Genomic DNA, 20,093 nt, shown 5'->3' with positions numbered 1-20,093 from the left:
GAGCCCAGTGTCTCTGATTGGTCGAGTAGTTGCGAGGCTCGTTGCTGCGATCTGCTGCGAGGAGCGAACAGGCTTCCGTGTCGGCGATACAGCGAGAACAAGCAAAACTCATCCTGAGCACACACAAACACTCACAGCCGAAGTAAAAACAATAAGTGTGGCTTGATATTGAGTAAGAAAAAGGTTTATAACGCTGTGAGCATGGGTCTGCGGAGAGCATTTCTCCGCGATCCCAACTTAGCAGCCCGAAAAACGTTTACCCATAAAACAATCGTGGTAGATACCTTGTTGTTTTTTAAACATCTAAATACACAAACAACAATGTACCCGAATCTCCCGCTGGTCCAAACAAAGTAGGAACAGCATCGTTCTTCAGTGCCCTACGCTGTACATATCCAGCATGAATCACTGAAAGGTTTGTAAAGCTTTGTTTCGTGAAATGCTGGCAGAGGGTGTGGCCTCTGGGTATCCCCACGTCACAGTACCCAGGAAGTAAACAATGGAAAATGAGAAATCTCCAACGAGGCGTTTTGGGGCAGCATACTGTAGACTGTGTTAGAGTTTTACTCGCTACAGGGTGTATTTTGAGGGTTTTTGACTCTGCAGACCGTTTACATGCATACAAACCTTCATAACACACAAGGGGACGGGTAATAACCGGAAAAGCATGACATGGGCCCTTTAACTTAACGTTATTGTTTACAAACATAAAGGCAAGGCAAGGCAAGGCTTTTATTTATTTTATTGTTGTTGCTTAATCTGTAAAATACAAGCTATATTAGTCTAGGCAGGCACAGAGACTCTTAGCATAACATTTGGATAGCCATTGTTACTGCAGATTCCATCTGTATTTTGATCTTTATTGCTTTAATTTCAACATGAGAACCTCTGTTTTTTTTTAGTTTAGGTAATTTTCATGGCTTAAGAGATGCTCAAAAAACATAGTAGTTAGCGATAGCAAGTGGGTGTACTCCTAACCATTATCATCTACCCTCTGCACATCTATTTATAGGATATATATTTTGGGCCCACCCAAATAAGACATACCATATCTGATTCCTCACACAGCACAGCCTACACAGGACATTATGAAAGGTGGCTTCTATTAGCACTTTTCCATGAAGTAAGACGTGAAAACACAGCTAGCAGCTATTAACTTTGTCTGGCTCTATTCATGAGCAAGTCCTCCCTTGAAACATCTCCTCTAAATGTCGCTCTGTCCTCAGAGATGCCACAGTTTCTACATCCATCTGTGGATACGCTGCCTCAGCATAGACACACACACACACACATCTGTAAACATGCTGCATCAGCATGGTGCCATGACATAACAACATTGGAGCTAAAATACATACAAGGGCATTCAGGAAAAGCCTCTCACCACAGGGAACCGTTCTTTCTCCTTTGGAATCCTTCATCTTTCACTTTTAATCCTGAAAACTACCAAATAATGAATGTAACCTCTAATTACTGACAGTTTTCTAGCATTACGTATGTGTTTACAGCTGGAGGGCCCTAGATGTTTAGACAGTCTCAGGGTAATATCAGGATCTGCGTGCTATCGTGATGTCCCATTGCTACTGCTGCCCCACTGCTACTGCTGCTGTGAACAGAATATCTAATTAGTTTATATTGCCATATCCATTCCTGCTTTAGTCTCGTCCCCCTCTCTGCCTCAGCATCTAACTCCCTGTCTTTCTTTAAGTTCACTGATGTACACCATTTGTAATTATTGAGATTGATGCAGTAAAACAAACATTTCAATTAGATTGCGGGCAAGTAAGGTGTTCTACGATGAAGGGGGAAGTAGATGGAGAGCGGGAGCCACAAAGCATTTATTCTAGCCTGTCCTCCTCCAAAAAACAGCAGCTTATTACGACCTATAGTCACGTTTTAAAGTTTAGCACCTCTAGTGGTCGTGTAAGAAACAACAATTTGTGTTAAATTAACACTGGATTTTACTGTGTATGTGTGTTTATGTGTTCATGGTTTTAAAAGAAGGGGATCACACTGCATGTGCTTGAAACTCCAAAGATCAGATGAAGAGCAGAGGGTCAGAGACAGATGAAAGGAAGGGGGGTGATGGGGGAAAGTCAAGACAGGCGCTGCAACAAAAAAGTGAGAGTACAAGTGAGAGTACAAGTTGGCAGATGACTGGCTGTCCTGGAGTGAATAAATCAACAAGTCCTCCAACTCTTAAGACCAAATAGGTCGATTGTTCAGCAGCTTATTACGACCTATAGTCACGTTTTAAAGTTTAGCACCTCTAGTAGTCGTGTAAGAAACAACAATTTGCGGCAATTGCAAACGCTCCGGAAGGTCGTATATTCACAAATAACCTTCTCTTGAAAATCCTAAATTGTAGGATAGTTTGGCCATTAAAATGCTTTTTGATTCGATTTCTAGCAAGAAGTGTATATTGTACTTTTAGAATCCACGTCCAGTGGATGTGTAGGATCTATAGTTTGATAGATATTACGAAGATGATTTGAGGTCTCGTCAGGAGAACGTTAATATAATACGTCTTTCCCCACAGCGTCCATGTAAAGTTGGCATCAACCCTCACGGGGTGAAAACAGTATTTCCGGTCTCAAAGTTTTCATAATAAAAACGGAAGTATTCCCCTCACTGTCAAATGATCACACAGTGATATATCTGCAGTACTCATCCACTAAAAAACATGTTATCCTTGTTAATTACACAACATTGATTGGTTTAAATTGTGTACAATGCTTTTGTGTTTTTAACCTTCGATTCGGAGAAACAAATAGTTTTTTGGGAGTTTATGATGGCCGAAGACAGTACACTACCCATAATCCTCAGCTATTGTTTGGGACTACAACATCCACTTTGCTTGACAAACCCCGTGATTGTCCTCAAGCTCTGTGATTGGATGTTGGAGTGGCCCAGTGCTCCAAGGTTACGCCGAGCGTCAAACAGCTCTATGAATTGAATGAAACCACGACAGGACTATCCAAACTGGACTCGAACGAAGTTTTTATTTTGCAAATATGGCAGTAGCCATCGATCACGATCATCTTAAGATAAGATATACTTTATTGATCCCAAGTTGGGAAATGTTTTGTTACAGCAGCATGTACTACTTTGTTCTACTCCACTACAATCAGAGGTTAACCTGGTATTTTTACTCCACTACATTTACTTTAGTTACTTTGCAGTTGTGATTAATGATGTGAAATATATACAAACCCAACCTGTTAAACCCCAAGGGTCCCCGTCGGCAGGGACCCTGTTTTTTTTTCACGGACACTGTGTCTCAGGGGATCTTAATATTTAAGAACCTATTAATGTGTTATACCAGATTAACGGAAATAATCTCAGCTAACTGACGATACAAACCATTTTTACCAAAACAAAACACAAGTCTCATAAGAAGCATCTAAATGACCCCTTAGTGAAAAATGCTAACGGACATTGGCACAGAACTCAAGATAAAAGTACCCTTATTACTTATCGTAGCTTGCACTTACAAGATATCCGATTAAAGCTGAGGATCCACAGATTATTTAGGTATATAGTATCATCACTGAGTGATCCGAACTCGCGACAGGGGAAGCAAACACAGACATCACAACACGTACCTTTACGGAGCTTCTAGGGAGATCGTCTCACCGTTGCTGTCAATCTGATCAAAAGACGTGTTCAATGGCATTAAAACGAGAAAAAAACGCGGCTGAATCGGTGTAATTCATAGGTTTTTAACGTCTCTGTATAAAAAAAATATTTCAATTTATAATCCATAATTCCAATTTTATGTAAAAAAATCGCAGAGCAAACGTTAGCTGCCAATGGTAGCCACCCAGAGTGGCTGCTGCTTCCGGTCTTGGCTTGCTATGCAGCAGTCTATCACACACACATTACCAAATAAGGACTAGGTGGGAGTTCCCCTCGATTCCATGGCTCTGACGGTTTAGAAGAGATGTCACATGTCAAAAATCCAGCAAGGGGGGCCAGAGATATGGAAAATCCACCCAAATGGCTCCAGAAGAGGGTTTTTTTCTTTTAAATCTGTCTAAAAAGGTAGAATATCACTTGTTTTGCATCAATCTTGATACAGGGTACTTATTATATGTTGTACTTTGGATTCCTAAAGCTTTAGTTGCTACTCAACACCATCATCCAGGTTAGTTTTCAGTTTTCACTATAAGTACAACATTTTTTTTGGACGGACACTATAATTTACAGTTTTTTACCATGTTCAATCTGAATTTTCTTTAAAATAAAAACATCTATATTTATTCTGACTTTTCTACATCCAACTCACAGGTTTATCATTACTTTGAGAAAAAAGATTATTAATGTAACCCTTTTAGAAGGGAAGATATGGTCATTTGTTCTGGGAATGTCATTTTCGAGCCTGAAACCTGAAAAACAGGCTCGGGGTTTAACAGGTTAAATTAGACTTTAATTACACCTGAGTAAAATTCAGGGAAGGTGATTGTCAAGAGCCAAAATAAACTATGCAATATATTAGATGTTAAGTACTTTGTCAGGCTTAATATTTATCTGTAGATACCCCCAAAGTTTTTTTCTTATTCAAAAGAAGACCTTAACTTAAAGTATTCTTTAATGTTTAAATAAAGCCTTATTAGTTTGTCTGTTTTGTACATCCTCCTATTAATATATTTGGAAGTCCTGCACTAGCTGTTTTATTGTAGAGGTCACTAGGCCTGTCACGATAATTAATTTTGTTGGACGATACATTTTCCCAGAAATGATTGCGATAAACGATAATATTGTCGGCACCGTTGTAAGGCCATTTTAGACCACTGGCACTGACATAATATAATATATAATAACAATTCAAAGTACACCTTTTTTATTGAACATTGAACATTACAAATGAATTGTGAAATAATATTTAAATATATAAATTATATATATATAATAAATAAAACACATCAATTAAATTATATTATATAAAATGTATTAAATAAATCACACACAACCAAACAACAAGTTAAATAGACTCAGGCTGGAAAACAGAGCTCTCTTGTGGCCAAATCATTGCATTTGTGAAAATGCAGTAGTAAAAAATGTTTTTAAAAAATAAAGTAAGTCGGGAAGGTGGGGGCTCTCCATCTCCAGCTGCAGTGTTTGCTCCCAGCTGGGAAAACAGAATGGGGTGGTTGTGTTTCAGTTGCAGTTTAAGGTTGGTCGTATTGCTAGCTTTTGTTGCTAACCTTTTTAAAACAAATGCGACATACCGGCTCATTCAAGTCCGTAGGTTCGCCTCGTTGATTGGCTTAATCCAAAATATTCCCACACCGGAGATGTGGAATTAGGTTTTGCAACCAATTCCATTTAACTTCAAATTCCCCTCGAGTAAGTCACACGGTGTCTCCTGGGTTAGGGTTAAGGTACTTGTACTCTCACTTTGTTGTTCTGCAGCGCCTGTCTTGACTTTCCCTTCCACCCATCATCCCTTTCCTTTCATCTGTTTTTCTGACCCTCTGCTCTTCATCTGATCTTTGGAGTTCAAGCACAATGCAGTGTGATCCCCTTCTTTAAAACCATGAACACATAAACACACATACACAGTAACATCCGGAGAGTTAATTTAACACTTGTAGATAAGGACCATACTTGTTCACTGGCTTAGTGTTAAAATTGACTCTTTAAGTGTTAATTTAACACTTAACACTCCCTTTAAGTGTTAAATTAACACTCAGGATTTGACTCTGTATAGACCCACAGCAAACAAAGTGTTACTCTCCACTGCAGTCACACACAGAAACGCAGATCTCAATAGAGAGGGGCCTGTGAAATCATGAGCATTCACCTCAGGTAGGTAATCACATTAGAGTGGCGTTGGTGCCTGGTTAATGTTATTGCAGGATGCAACAGACAGGATTTTGGAGGATAAGCAAGGCATTTTGAATTGATTATGTGCCATTGTGTAAGCCACTGCAAGAAACATTCAAATCAGGAAGTTATGGAATAGAGAACGTTATATAGGTAGAGAGTTTGGATGGTCAAAGTGAAACCAAAGGGTACTGGTGGTGAAGGGGTTAACAATGTCTCGTTGCAGTTTGCATGTTGTCTGAAAAGACATGTACTGAAGGTTAGTTAGTGAATGTTTAATGTCTCTATATAACCTTGTGAGAGACTAGCAGCATGGCTCTATGTCTGCCTGTCCGTTGATGGTAATGTTCAGGTACTCAGTGCTATTGGTAAGGATTAGTAACAGTTTTTTCATAAATATATATATTTTTTTTAATTAACTTGTGAAGATGTGAGACAAACTAAACTTCACTCACATAAATTGGTATCTGTGACTACGACTGGACCTCGGCTAAAAGAACAAACACTTTGCAGACAGAACATTTTTAAGCAAGCTGGTCATGCTCTTTTAATAAACTGAGGAAACTTAAATCACATTTTATTTTAGATGATTCATTCATTTAAGTTTTGCACATCTATTTCTGCCAAACGACGTCTGTTCCCGAGAGACTGCAGTAAACAAGCCAAGACTGTGAGAGATTTCTGTCTCTGCATCCGTCATTACCATATTTTATTCCCCCCCCGCAGTTATAAACATGCATTCATGAATTTAGTCATTGCCCCATCACTCACTCCTTTAATTAGAAAATAATAAGAGTTGGATGAGAGGTTCATTAAATCTCATCCTTGAGAGCCATCAGCAGAAAACACAGGAGTGAGATATTTATCACGCTTATGAAAATAAATACCTTCTCTAGCTTTGTTTTCTCAGCAGACTGCACATTGGTTAGGACAGGGGTGCCCAACCAGTCGATCGCGATCGACCGGTCGATCGTGGGGAGATTCCCAGTCGATCGCGAGATGTGTCTAAAAATAGAACAACAATATTCGGTTTTATCGTTAATGTCCTATAACATAATCTTCCTGTGCCAGAAAAATGCACTTGAACGCATCAAAGCTTTGTGATTGGCCGGCGTGACCCCATGTGTCGGGGCGTGGCTGGTGGGCAGTGCACTAGTTCGCTGATGTTGTCCGTGTCAACAGGAGTGACAGTCCGCACACACACAAGACCGCAATTATGGCAGAAGCAAAAAAGCCAAAAATATATCATTTTCACTCCGAGTGGGAGGATGATTTGTGTATCTATTCCAATTCAAAGTCCATCTGTCTCATCTGCAATGCGAGCATGGCTTTATCGAAGAAGGGTAATTTAGGAGCGGCATTTCAAAACAGTGCACAAACGCTGCGAAACGGAATTCTCTCCTAAATCTGCCCTACGCTCCAAAAGGGGAGGGGCCTGAGAGGACAGCTAAATGCACAGCAGTCCATTTTCACCAGGCCCAACAACAAGAGCAAGGCTGCTACCAGAGCATCTTATCGTGTCAGTCACGTTCTTGCGAAACACATGAAGTCTTTCAAAGACGGCGAAGTTGTGAAAGAAGCTTTCCTGGAGGCTGCGACGCGCTTTTGGGGGACAGTAAAAATAACTAGCATTTCAACAGGTTTTTGACATAATAAAAACTCAAGTTAGATACCGTTATTAATTAGCTGTAAGTTTTAGTTTGTTTGAACTTATTCATTATAATTATTGTACAAAATGGTATAAGAATGTTTAAATTGATTATAGTCTATTATCAATTCAGGTTAAGAAACTAGTGTTGCTTGCTTCCTATTTTAAAAGGCATTTATTTGTATACTCTACTAAAATGCAACAAAAAAAGGGTTTGATTCTATTAATTTTGTCTTTTTTATTGCACTTTGGCAGCAGATTCCTGTGTAGCTTCAGATCTGAGTTGTCTTATTAGTAAGCGTAATTTATACTTTTGTAGCAACACTATTTTTATATAATGGCAAAGAAAGGGTTCAGAGTCTTTTCTTTTTTCCTGTGTCATATGTGGCAGCACTGTTCAATGTTTCTTAAACATTACCCACTGTAGTGACGTGTGAATAAACTCCAACTCTGTATCAACAGCACTGTTGTGTAACTTCAGTTAAATACTTGTATGCGTGTAGATTAGAAATAGATAAGATAAAGGATCTGCAGTATTTTATGAGGTATTAATCGTACAAAGGTCAGTTTTATACAAGTAGAAGTGTGTATTCACCTGGTAGTAGGCTGTCAGTAATGGCTACGCCTCTCTATTTGGACTGGTAGATCTCGGCAGACTGGCAACTTTAAAAGTAGCTCTCGGTTCAATAAAGGTTGGGCACCCCTGGGTTAGGAGGACAGACTCAACATCCTTAGACAGAGCAATGACCAAGTGATACAACCAAAAGACAGACAGGGTTTAAATGAAAGGGAGAAGTAAAAGGGAGAAACATTAAAAATGCAAGAGTTTGAGGGAAGTATTGTAAGCGAGGGAGTATGGGAAGGATTAACAGACTGGTGAAGAAGGCCAGCTCTGTACTGGGGAGCCCTCTTGACACTGGTCAGGTTGACACAGGTGATGGGAGACAGGAGAATGGCAGCCAAGCTGTCCTCCCTGCTGGACAATGTTTCCCCCCCCCCTCTCCAGGACACCCTGTCTGCACTGTGCATCTCTTTAAGCGACACGCTGCAGTACGGTGTCTCACGGAGAGATACCGCAGGTCCTTCCTCCCTGCAGTGGTCAGGCTGTACAACCTCCACGGCCCCTGGTAGACCCCCACACACACATATGGGGTCTACCAGAGAGAAATAGAGCTGCTGCGTTGTGCTGAGTCTGTCAGAGCACTTTCTCACTGTAGCTTTCCTGCCCGTGTTTAATGTGTACTGAACTATATGTCACTAACCCCCCACACACACATAACAAGACTAAAACACTCCTGTTGTGCAATACTACTTATTATGTGTTATGTGTATATATATATAAATACCGTAAATAGCTCCCAAATGTATACTACCACCTATTATACTTTCACCTGGCTGCTATATTCAAAATCATTCATCCCTTCTGCACTCAAGCTTTTAAATTCTTGAAAGGCTTTTAACTTGATTATTTATTTATTTATTATTGTGATGCTATGAACTATTTATAGTGTAAATTGGAATGATCCACATCTGTGCTCCCGGGTGTATCTGTGTGTTTTCTTCCTGTATGTTCCTGCCTGTGTACATGACATAAGCTGCTGCTCATAACCAATTGCCCCTTGCGGGATTAATAAAGTTGTTGATTGATTGATTGATATATCGCTGAACTGTTATTGGTACTGGATGTGTATTTTGTCAATTGTGTGATTTCTAGTTTTTTTTATCTTTAATATTTGTTTTCTTCTGCATGCTTCTTGAGAGAAATTAAGCACATTTTGTCTATTTTCTGTAACAACTGTAAAATCCCCCTCTGTGGGACGAATAAAGGTATTCTGATTCTGATACTGAGAAAAGAGAGAGGGTGACACATTTTTAAAAGAGGGCGAATTAACAGAAACCACACTGTTTAGCAGCACTTTGTCTCCATGCAATGCATATTGATCCTTGATTACCAATATGGAGCGGATGTTTTTTGCTGCGTTTAGCATGCTCATTCCCAAAAGATGATACATCAATCCTAAATGACCATCTTCAAGCAACCATTACAAGCCATGTATATCTCTAACTGAAACATGCAAGTTAAATGCAAAGATAAAAATAGCTCTCATGTAAATGACCTAAGAGGCCAATTTGGTTGCGGAAATGCTGGCATCTGTAATTGAATCAGCATGATATTTAATATGAGGCAAATAATGTGATCCCTTCAGAGACTGACAGACAGGAAGGTGGAGTCAACGGGCAGATTAAAGCTAAAGTGGAAAAGAGAATGCAGCAATGAAAGGGAACAATGGATGGGTGGAAAGACATCAAACGATGTAACATGGACAGTGATGGACAGATGGAGAGAAAGTAATAACAGAGAACAGTGTGGAGGTGAACAGGAGTGGTTTGTTGCGTGCTCGATTGAAGAATGTCTGTAATATCCCGTTATTGTTATTGTGCATGTCGCAGGGCTTGCTATTGGACATTGTCATTCCTCAAAAGGCTTTAACTGGATTACAGCGGTATCAGGCTCAGCCATCAGAGAGAGATAGAGCCGCTGTGTTGTGTTGAGTCTGCCAGAGTGCTTTCTCACTGCAGCTTTCCAACTCGTGTTTAATGTGTACTGAACTATATGTCACAAAATATGTAATCTAAATAACAGAGATTACCACCAGAGTATTCTGCAAAGCATATTTAAGCTTCAGTGTAACCTCACTTTAATTTTAAACCACATTTGTTATCTGATCTTTATCTCTTGCAAATTATAATCTGGCTCCTATACACATGCACTACGTATCAGTGGCCTCAGTGACAACGGATGAATCCATTATGAGAAACGCTTAAGGAAGGTGATCACCCTGCTCTATGCTGAAGTGGTACAAGCCAACTTTGATCAATGTAGATCAATGTGGATGAGTGTGCAGCCCGAAGGCGCTATGTGATGATGGCCCTCTTCTCTGTCGCACAGTGTATTTGTGTGTCTATGTACGTGTGTGTGGAAGGGAATTAAGACACACTTTGTCATGCTTTTCTACAGACTAACAAAATATATATCCTTCACCTTTAAATGACTCTGTCTAGGTCTACTCATTCCTTCTGTCTCTTTATGCATCTTTATGAGAACATGGCATTGTGCCTGCTGAATGGTCCTCTGCAGTGGTGGTGGCCCTGAGGCAAAAAACATGTAATTGTCACTGTGCTCAGTTATTTGTGATGAGTCTTCAATGAAAAAAATGTCATAGAAAATATCAATGAATTAAACAATCAATTGTTATCTTCATTTGTTTGGGTCAGGCAGAATTTGTTCCAGCTCTGAAGTTGCTGTTGGTGCAAAGGTTTACAAGCTGTAGCTCTATATTACTGTAATTTCCCTTTGTTTTTAGCTTTGGTACTTAGTCTTATAGAAGAGAAAATGTGTAATGGCTATGGAGAACAAATGGCCTGTGTCTGTGTGTATGTGTGTGACGCCCTAGAGCATGTCTGAGCATTGCTCTGTGTGCTTGCGCATGGGTATCATCACTTTATGGAGTAATGAATGCTAATCCTCTCTTATCTGCTTTAACCTCGCGGCAATGACACTAGCTGCTGATGCCAGTACAGTGACACCCTTCGTTGGAGTAGAATAAGAGAGTGTGTGACACTATGTATAAGTGCAGAAATGTAGCATGTGTGCATCCAAGAAAATATGTCTCTACTTCCGTCTGACAAGTTTCTCTCTTTTTGTGAGTTGAGAGCTTCAGAGTGTGGTCTTGTGATTGTCTGCCACGTCCTCCATGAGTCATCAGACGTGGTATAAAACAAAACATTCCAGCCCAATGACTCTAATGCATTTCATACTGACTTGCTTAATCAGGAGACAAAAAAGAGTCATTTGAAACTGAATCCATCCTAAGATCAACATACACATTTCTGTTCTCATGCGGCTGTGTCTTGTTGTTTGTGTCCACTCATGCGTTTTTTACACTGAAATCAGCCGAGTGCTTGATGCCAACAGTCTTTTGTGTTCACATTGGAGGCATTTAGAGTAGCTGCTAAAGATCACAGCACAAACCAAGGCAGCTGCCAGTCTTTGTCAGTGAGAATCTTTTGTTCATTCACAACTTCATCTTCAATTTTTCACTCTCTGTCTTCAAATTAAGATTTGTATTTAAATGTTCTCCATCTCTTGATTGAACACAATGACAATGGGTGAAAATCAATTTAAGGAAAGAGTGACATAGGGAAAGATCATGATGTGAAAAAAGGGGGAGATTTAGATGAGGTCTATTCCCAGCAGCCATTCAGACTCATATCTGCAGAATGAGCGTTACAAAGACGGGCAGAAAATAATTAAGCCTAAAAGCTGTTGAATCCTGTCTGCCTATTCACTAGTCTTCCGTTAAGACAGTTTTAATGGGTCTGCTAAGGCCATTGAATGGAAGAGAAAAGCTTATTTAGACCAAACTTCAGATAATGTCAATGGAGAATGCTTATGTTCAGAGTGAAGGAAAGAGGAAGGCAGAAAAAAAAGATGAACAAATAAGAGGATAGAGAAAGAGGGTTAATTGAAAGAGCAATGGAGAAGAAGGGCCAGATCTCAGGGGCTGTGGCTCTCTACATCAGTGTGTGTGTGTGTGTGTGTGTGTGTGTGTGTGTGTGTGTGTGTGTGTGTGTGTGTGTGTGTGTGTGTGTGTGTGTGTGTGTGTGTGTGTGTGTGTTGTAGGGGAGATAGCGTTGTAGATCTAATAGGAGCAAAGCTAATTAGAGGCTTTGCCATACACATTTTACAATGACATTCCCACAGGAGCCAGGACAACACTTGCCACCTATATTGCACCCAAAGACAGAGATAAGCTGTAGAGACTCTCTTTTCAACTTACATTTCAAGCTGATTTTACAAGCAACCTATAAATGAACATGTTTGCTATATGACTGCAGCGGGGTCATTTTAGGAGCTTGGTCTCCCACGATGGTAAGCAAAGATTAAAAGGAGGATCAGCTGCTGACTCAGTGACTTTGGCATTACATGTAATCCCTTTGCCACCAACTTCTTTTCTTTTGGATGGTAATTATTATGCCCTTGGACAGCACCTGACCCGTGTGATTTACCCTTTACGGTGTAAGCATGTGTGTAAAGTAGTGTATGGGGTCCCTTTTTTAATTTAATTTTGTAGTCATCTTTTAGTTGTATTTGTTTAACAGATTCAAGCTGGTTATTTTTCCTTTGTAATTTGTCTCCTTTGCTATTTGTAATAAGTTACATTTGTATTTAAGTTACCTAAGACCAGTCCAATAAATGACTTTAATGAAAAAAATGACTTTTACCGAATCCATCTGGTTTTATATTGCTTATCTTCTCGTCTAGGGAGTGGGATTATAACAACTGACTATTAACTGACTTGTCTAACAATGGGGGATGTTCACATCCAAAGCATTCAGCAACAGTCATTAGGGGTTCATGGCAGCACCACTGTGAAATCTGCAAGTGCTTGAGATGGAGTTTTTGAGTATTGTATGCACACCTTTGGAAATCTGAAATGACTTTGCTTAAGAGAATAACTACATAATTTATGTTGTGACATTAAAACAGCTGGCACTTAAATTATTTAAGACTATATTAAAAACTAGTGGGAAGAAAATGCTATGCATGCAGCTATGAAAACCAGCGATCAACCATGTCGATACAAGCTTTATGTTGCTATCATACAATGAAGGTCATATTAGGAAAATACAAAAACAGTAGCAAAAGTGGCCGGTAATTGATGTGAATTAATGTTAGTTGTGAATACCTGTTCAAGTTCATAAATAACTGTTTTATATTCACCTTAGTTCACTGATCCTTTAACTAATCATGGAAAACAGTTAAATACAAGTTAAACATGGGTAACTTGAACCAGACATTTCTGCCATGCATAGCCTTAAAGTGAATAACAAAGAAGAAACAGCCCAGCTGACAGTGGCAGAGTGCTGTTATTAGCCATGAAAGCTAATGATTTTTGCTCCATCGTTAGCTTCCTGTGCTAACGATTTTGTTCCCGTATCCACCCAGAGCATGCTAACACATTGCCAGGCTAAGTAGTGCTTTTGGTAGCTGTAATTGGTGTTATGGCTAATTGAGCACTACGGCTAAAAGCTTTCTGCAGACTTGGCGTCATTTTTGACGTAAAGGAGCTTCCCTTTTTTCTGAGAAGTGTTTTTCTGTGGATTCATCAGCTGTTTTATTTCAGTTACTGTCTCTATAGCTGTGCTGTGTCACTTCTGTCTATCATTGTCTATGATTCTGGAGTCTTTATCTATCTTTGTCACTGTCTCTAAGGCTTCTCCTTCTGCCCAGTTAAATTAGGTTTTAAAGTCATTAACTGATCCAGGCTATTATACCAATGCAGAAGGGGTGTTCCAGATTTGATAAATGATTGGAAAAAGATAATGAGACTTAAAAACAACAAGTATTAGCGGTGGCACACCGTGGGATGGAGAAAGAAGAGACAAAGATCACAGGATGTTTTTCCCTGATGACTTCAGGTTTTCTTTCAAAATGTGGCATGCTAGTCCAGTGATGTCTATTGCCTAATAAATGTGCTATATTCATGTGTATGTTGGTGAGTGAGTGTGTTTGTCATTGGCTAGTCTGGCAGCACGCTCAGTCCTCAGACAGGCCATTATTTGTGCTGTGTCTGATGTCATAATTTGTCGGACGTGTGCTTGCCAACAAGAACCTTTGGTCAAGAGAGCAAATGTGTGTGTGCTTATGTAGTTTCATAATTCCCATCAGCCAGAAGGCGTTTTGCTGACTGATGGTTGCAGGAGGGTGAGGCGGAATAAATAATGCAGAGCACAAGGGTATGGGACGGTGGCTGTCCAGACTCGAGCTCTACAGTTGTTACACTGGTCACGGTATTTGGTAGTCTGAAGGGAGCTGAGACACAGCGTGTGCAGAGAGATAATGGGTAAAACATCAGAGGCTTTTGAATTATGTGTGGTCAAATGGGAATAACTGATTCTTGACAGGTAGATGAAATGATAATTTACAAATCAATGACTGATTACTGGAGAGAACATGGGACACAGTCTAGTGGAAAGATATGCGCCATTCAACCCTTTGTGGATGTAGATTTCTGCCAGTGGAGACTGCTGAAATCAGCCAGACAGACTGCTTTGATTCATATGAATCTCCCTCTCTGTTTTTATAACCCTCTCTCACTGTCTACCTTTCCTTTCTTCTGGTGTTGTTTTTGTCTCTGTTGCCAGTTCGTGACTGGAATTTGGTCACAGTTTTTATTATGGGACTCCATAGACACATTCTTCAGAGAGCTGCCAAAGTATCACAGGCTATGAATACGACAGGTTTTCATCATATAGTTCCACAATGCAAAACCACACACACAAAAGAAAACGAGTCAATGACTTCATTATTATGTGATCCAACGTATCTTGACACTAAATTAGGCAAATATGGTTACGAATGCAGTTTTATTCACTCCAGACAACAGTGTGGTATGGAGTAGAAAAATACACAAAATAGGAGCAAAGGTATAAACAACCATACTTTGAGGCCCTTAATAACAGGTCTTCCTTACTATTTGCAGTGACCATTGCATGTATAAAAAATATGTGTAATGTGTATTTGTAAAGCGCTTTGAGCATCTGGAAAAGCGCTATAATAAATGTAAGGAATTATTATTATTATTTAGTTTCAATGATTTCGATCAAATAGATAATTAGCCTAACAAAACAGGATAAACCAGTTGATCTTATGCTTTCTGAGTCCAAACGAATGAATGAATAGATGGATAAAAGGATGACAAAATGATAATGACCAGCGTCTAAAACACTTGTAAAAATGTGTCTTTAGGGTATCACCGCTTTGCTGAAAATGTGATTTATTTTGTGTACCTTTTCTTTCATTATCTATTTTACATTGCACATTTCCCAAATCACGATCAGCCTTTTTACCACAACCTGTAAGCTGACTATCACCAAGAAGAACTTTCACAGACTGTCATTTAAAAACAATACATGTAAAAAAGTACATGTTATAAATGTATTAGTAAGAATTCTCGACTTGGGTGGGGATAAAAGGGTTAAGAAAATCAAGTGCAAACTGTTCTGCCTTACAGTATTTTTTGGACAGCCTTGTTGATGTAACCTTTTCATAGAGGATTATGTGATACTGAATAAAACCATGCTGTTGCCAAAATCAGAACCAGCCACATGTGAAACTTGAAACTGCAGTGGAAAGGCTGCCGATGTTATTCAAGTTAAAGTTTATTCAAGGTGAGGACATGTATAAGCACGTGTGTATTTTGTGTATTTATACATTTATGTATATATGTATATGTAGCCGAGTGTTTTTGTTTCATTCAATTATAACAAAAACACCATTATGTCCCCCCAAAGTAAGAATTAGTGAATGTGTGTGTCTGTGTTGTGTGTTTATGTGCATATAGTGTCTGCCTGCCTGCCAGTGTGTGTGCATATTTATCTAGGAGTTGACATATGGCCGAAAGGTATCTGGTGTAATGAGGCCAAGTTGATTTATAAGTGCAGAATGCTCCATTTCCCTGTGTGCACATGCAAACACATACTCTTAAGAGTGGGACTGAGACAGCTGGTTCACTTTCTTTAAACGGTTTGCCAACTAAAAAAATAAATAATAAGGTTCAAGTTTCAGTCTATATTTGGTGATCCCCGTATGTGAAGGCTGTTCACAAAAACCTTGCCCTGACATGTTAAAAGGATGTTAATGTCGTTTGGTGAAATGGCTCGCTGGGAAAACTGATCAGTCCAGACAATGACCTGAAAGGTAGGATGGGAGGGAAACTGCTAGCCTATTAGAGTCTCGGCGGAGGACTGGCAAACAGGTGAAGGTAAAACAGAGTCAACAAGAATGGAGTCTGGTAGTCAACACTTTTAGCCAGAGGGAGCACTGCTTTGGATCAGACAGGATCACAATTAACCTATTCTGACACTGTTTGGACAGCCGTGAACAGCAGAGAAAAGGGGAAGGGAAAGCAAGGACATCCCAGGCACTGATCAATTGGGACTAAACATGCAGGATTTAACTGTTCAGACAACACTGTGATTTTTTTTAGGTTTGACAAGGCCCCCTTTAAACTATACATGCTGTACTCATTGGATCTAAAATGATATAAATAACACAAATATTGAGTATATAGCTGCCTTAAAGTTGACCATTGCAAATCAATAAAGAGATTGCCTTCAATTGTCACAGTGACATACACTCACAGCTGGAGTTGACATGTTAAGGCCCGGACACACCGGCCCGATTTTCGATGTCGATAGATGTCTGGCCGTCGATGAGCGTCCTGTCGCCCTACTCAGATTGGTGTGTAATGCACCGTCGTGTCTTTTCGGCCGTGCCGACACCTTCCGCCGCCGATTCGACATGTTGAATCGGTAGGCTGTCGGCTAAAGGCCGTCGGCTGAAGTCTTTGCGGTGTGTTCCAGTGCGACTGTTGGCGATGATGCAGAAGACGTGAGGCGACACAACAATCGGGTCTGTCGTGAGTCCCGACTCGGGACGTGTTCTTTGGTGTCAGTTTGGTGTGTCTGGGCCTTTAGAGTCTAGTCACCCAGGGGGAAAGTGTGGCATTGTAAATCAAAAGACATTAACCAATTAGCGCTGATCAATAGTCACACACTGGGATGTAGACAGAGTAAGCACTGTTAATGTGTTCCTCATAGGCCAATCAGCATGCTGGGAGTGCTATCACTTTCAGCTCTCAGCCAATGAAAATGGAAGAACTCTTGACATTGTGCTGCTCTCCAATAGAAAGTATATTTCCTGCTGTAGCTAGGCAGAACATGCTGCATGCGGAAATAAAGATAATATGAGAGATAGAGAGAGGCAATATAGAGAAAAAATAAGGGGGGGCTGGGAAGAAGAGAGGAAGAGTGGGAGAGTGCATGTGTTGGCTTATGAAAGCAGGTGTCATAGTGGGCAGAAATGGGTACCAGGTAATCTCACTGAGATAAACTGTAGCATGACAGCCAACCTTTAATTCCCCATGGGAGGTGCTACTGTGTAGTTGTCCCCGGGTTGTTTTCCCCATCCCTTGAAAATAGATTAATATAAAGAAGTAATAGGAAAAGACGCATTGGAGGATTCATTTTGATGAGCAAAGATTGAGTCGAGAAAGAAGAAAGGGTGGAAGCAACAAAAGCAGAGTGAGGGTACTTCAGCTTTGCACACATGCGTGAACATGTTTGCATGCACAGATCACAGCAGCACTTCTGCACCTTGACTGTTCTGTATTCATGATGAGGAGAATAACACATCAGTATGGGGATGGAAATGTACAGGGGATTGAGGCAAGAGGGTATGAAGGGGAAAAGGAGAGCAAAAAAAGAGACGGAGATATATAACATATTTCACATATCTGGGGGAGTGTTCAGTGGCGCAGGCATTATGAGAGTGTAAATTACATTCCCTCCTACTCCCCTCGGGCTGCTGGCTGCTAGAGGAATATAATCGCCCACAGCTCAGAGGACCCAGACCCACACTGCACTGCCTACACTCTAAAAACAAATTCAGGCGACCTTTCACTTCCACTTAATTAAATGCATGGTTGCAAGATAAAAATGTGAGTTCATTGATTTAGATAAACATTTGAAGTTGCAAACATTAATTTATAAGTTGTGTTGACGTAATAATGTTGGTAATTACATCAACTTAATATTGTGTGTCATTTGAATTCTGATTTCTGCGTTAATTGACTTGAAACTAAATTCAAGTTGTAGTAAGTAATGCAATTGGCTTGATAACTTAATTGTTCTACACCTTGAGTTAAGGATTTCAAGTCCACTCCCACTTAACATGCCTGGACAAGTTCCAACAGTTAAGACAAATAGAAACATACAAAGGACATTTTAAGGTGAGTGTCATCTCTTGTCATTCAAATACAGATAGCCTTGTAGTTGCACTGTATAGGCAAATTGCTGTTTGACCAAAATTAGCAGCCTTTGAACTGTGAATAGTTCTGTGAGAGGATACAAAGTAGTAGAGGCTACTGTGAGAGTAAAAATACTTTGGTTACTATTGCGATATCGCTTTCTATTAAAAATGAATCTCGTGAAGCAGATCAAGGACATGCTTCTTGAGGTAGGATCGTTATTTAGAGTTGTCATTGAAAAGCAAGTTGTTGGCAGTCACCCATTCAGAATATATTCATTTAGGTAATTTCTCTTTTTTTCCTTTTTCAAAAATAGCACAATACAATTGAAGTATGCAGAGAACTATAGCCATCCGCTGCCTTGTCGTGTACCTCGGAGAAAAGGAAGAGGACCTTTTCAAGGAGTTTAGCGACGTAATTAAACATCTTGAAATAAAATAAAATCCATGGTAATCACAATCGCCTGAATTCGTTTTTAGAGTGTAGAAATCAATTGTGATTGAGGGCCATGTCAAACATTCAGCATCAACAAGGACAGCTTCGGAAGCGAAATAATAGAGGATTGTGGGTCTTATGGGCTGATTGAAATTCAAAACAATCCCTTTTCTGTGTTAGAGCAACAATGCAAGAGAAGTTCAGTTGAGAAGCTTGTCTTTACTTTTATTTTCTTGTCTTTATGGTTATACAAAAATATATATTGCCAATGATTTGAACTTGTGCCTCCTTTCATTGTACCATCATTTGTCTCAAATAAAGAAGAAATACCTTTTGAATATGAAAAGACAGAAACAATCATTGGTCGACTACTGATTGATACTCCATCAACAGTAAAAATATGTTGTTGTATTTTCATTAATGATGTCAATCCAGGCATTTTCCTAACGTATCATCATCGTCTATTGAGCTATTGGCAAGAAGTCGATAAGAGTTATTTTTTTACGCAATCTGCACCAAAGATGTACAAATTACGACAATCAGCATTCAGGTTGCCAGCTGTGAAATGTTGAGTACCCCAACGTTGTATGTTAGAAATGTATAGTACAGGTCCCCAGCACATAAGAAACTGCTGGATGCTAACTTGCATATGTTGAGCAAATTGAACAATTAGTTGTGTTGATTAGCATGAATTACCGTTATAGCCTATGCTATGGACAATAGCTAAAAGATGGCTTGGCCCGATTTGGACAATTTCCAAGTGGTTTTCGGGGTTATTGAGGATGCTGAGTCCATTTCTGACATTTTCAGTATTAAAAATTGCTGTTTTATCCAGAAAATGCCAATATTTGTACTCTCTGTGGGCTGATTTATTTTTTATTTTGTCAATATTTTTGATGCAGTCTGTATTGTAAGCAACTACAAATGTCTCACAATATGTAACAATGTAATGGTGTGTATTCAAAATAAAAATAATTAAAACATGTAATTAAATATATTAAATATATAAATAAATATATTACTATCATTATTAATATATTTTATTTGTCTTAAAAAAGGGAAAGTTAGCCAGCACATAGCTAGGTTTATGAGGGGGGAAGAGAAAGCAGAGCTGATCGGTCTTCTTTACGACAAAGCCAGTGGCAGGGTCAGAGCCTGCTAAATCGGAGGGCAGCCACTTTGGTCAAGGCTCATTACTTCTTTACATTAGGCAACAGTGAAAGGAAACGCTATTCTAATCATGCTCTTTCCATGTCTCTATTTCCCTATCCCTCCTTTATATTATCTATCCCTCCCTCCTTTATCCTCCT

The 20,093-nt window shown here is 39.6% G+C and overlaps 1 protein-coding gene across 1 annotated transcript in view; it reads left to right on the top strand.

The window, feature by feature from the left end:
* The window catches only part of LOC117554842 (muscleblind-like protein 1), a gene marked incomplete in the record, with an annotated part of 108,534 nt that overhangs the window by 46,632 nt on the left and 41,809 nt on the right, over positions 1-20,093 (top strand).

This window comes from Gymnodraco acuticeps, unplaced genomic scaffold, assembly GCF_902827175.1.
Source record: "Gymnodraco acuticeps unplaced genomic scaffold, fGymAcu1.1, whole genome shotgun sequence".
NCBI lineage: Eukaryota > Metazoa > Chordata > Actinopteri > Perciformes > Bathydraconidae > Gymnodraco > Gymnodraco acuticeps.
This window is presented reverse-complemented; position numbering and strand designations above follow the sequence as displayed.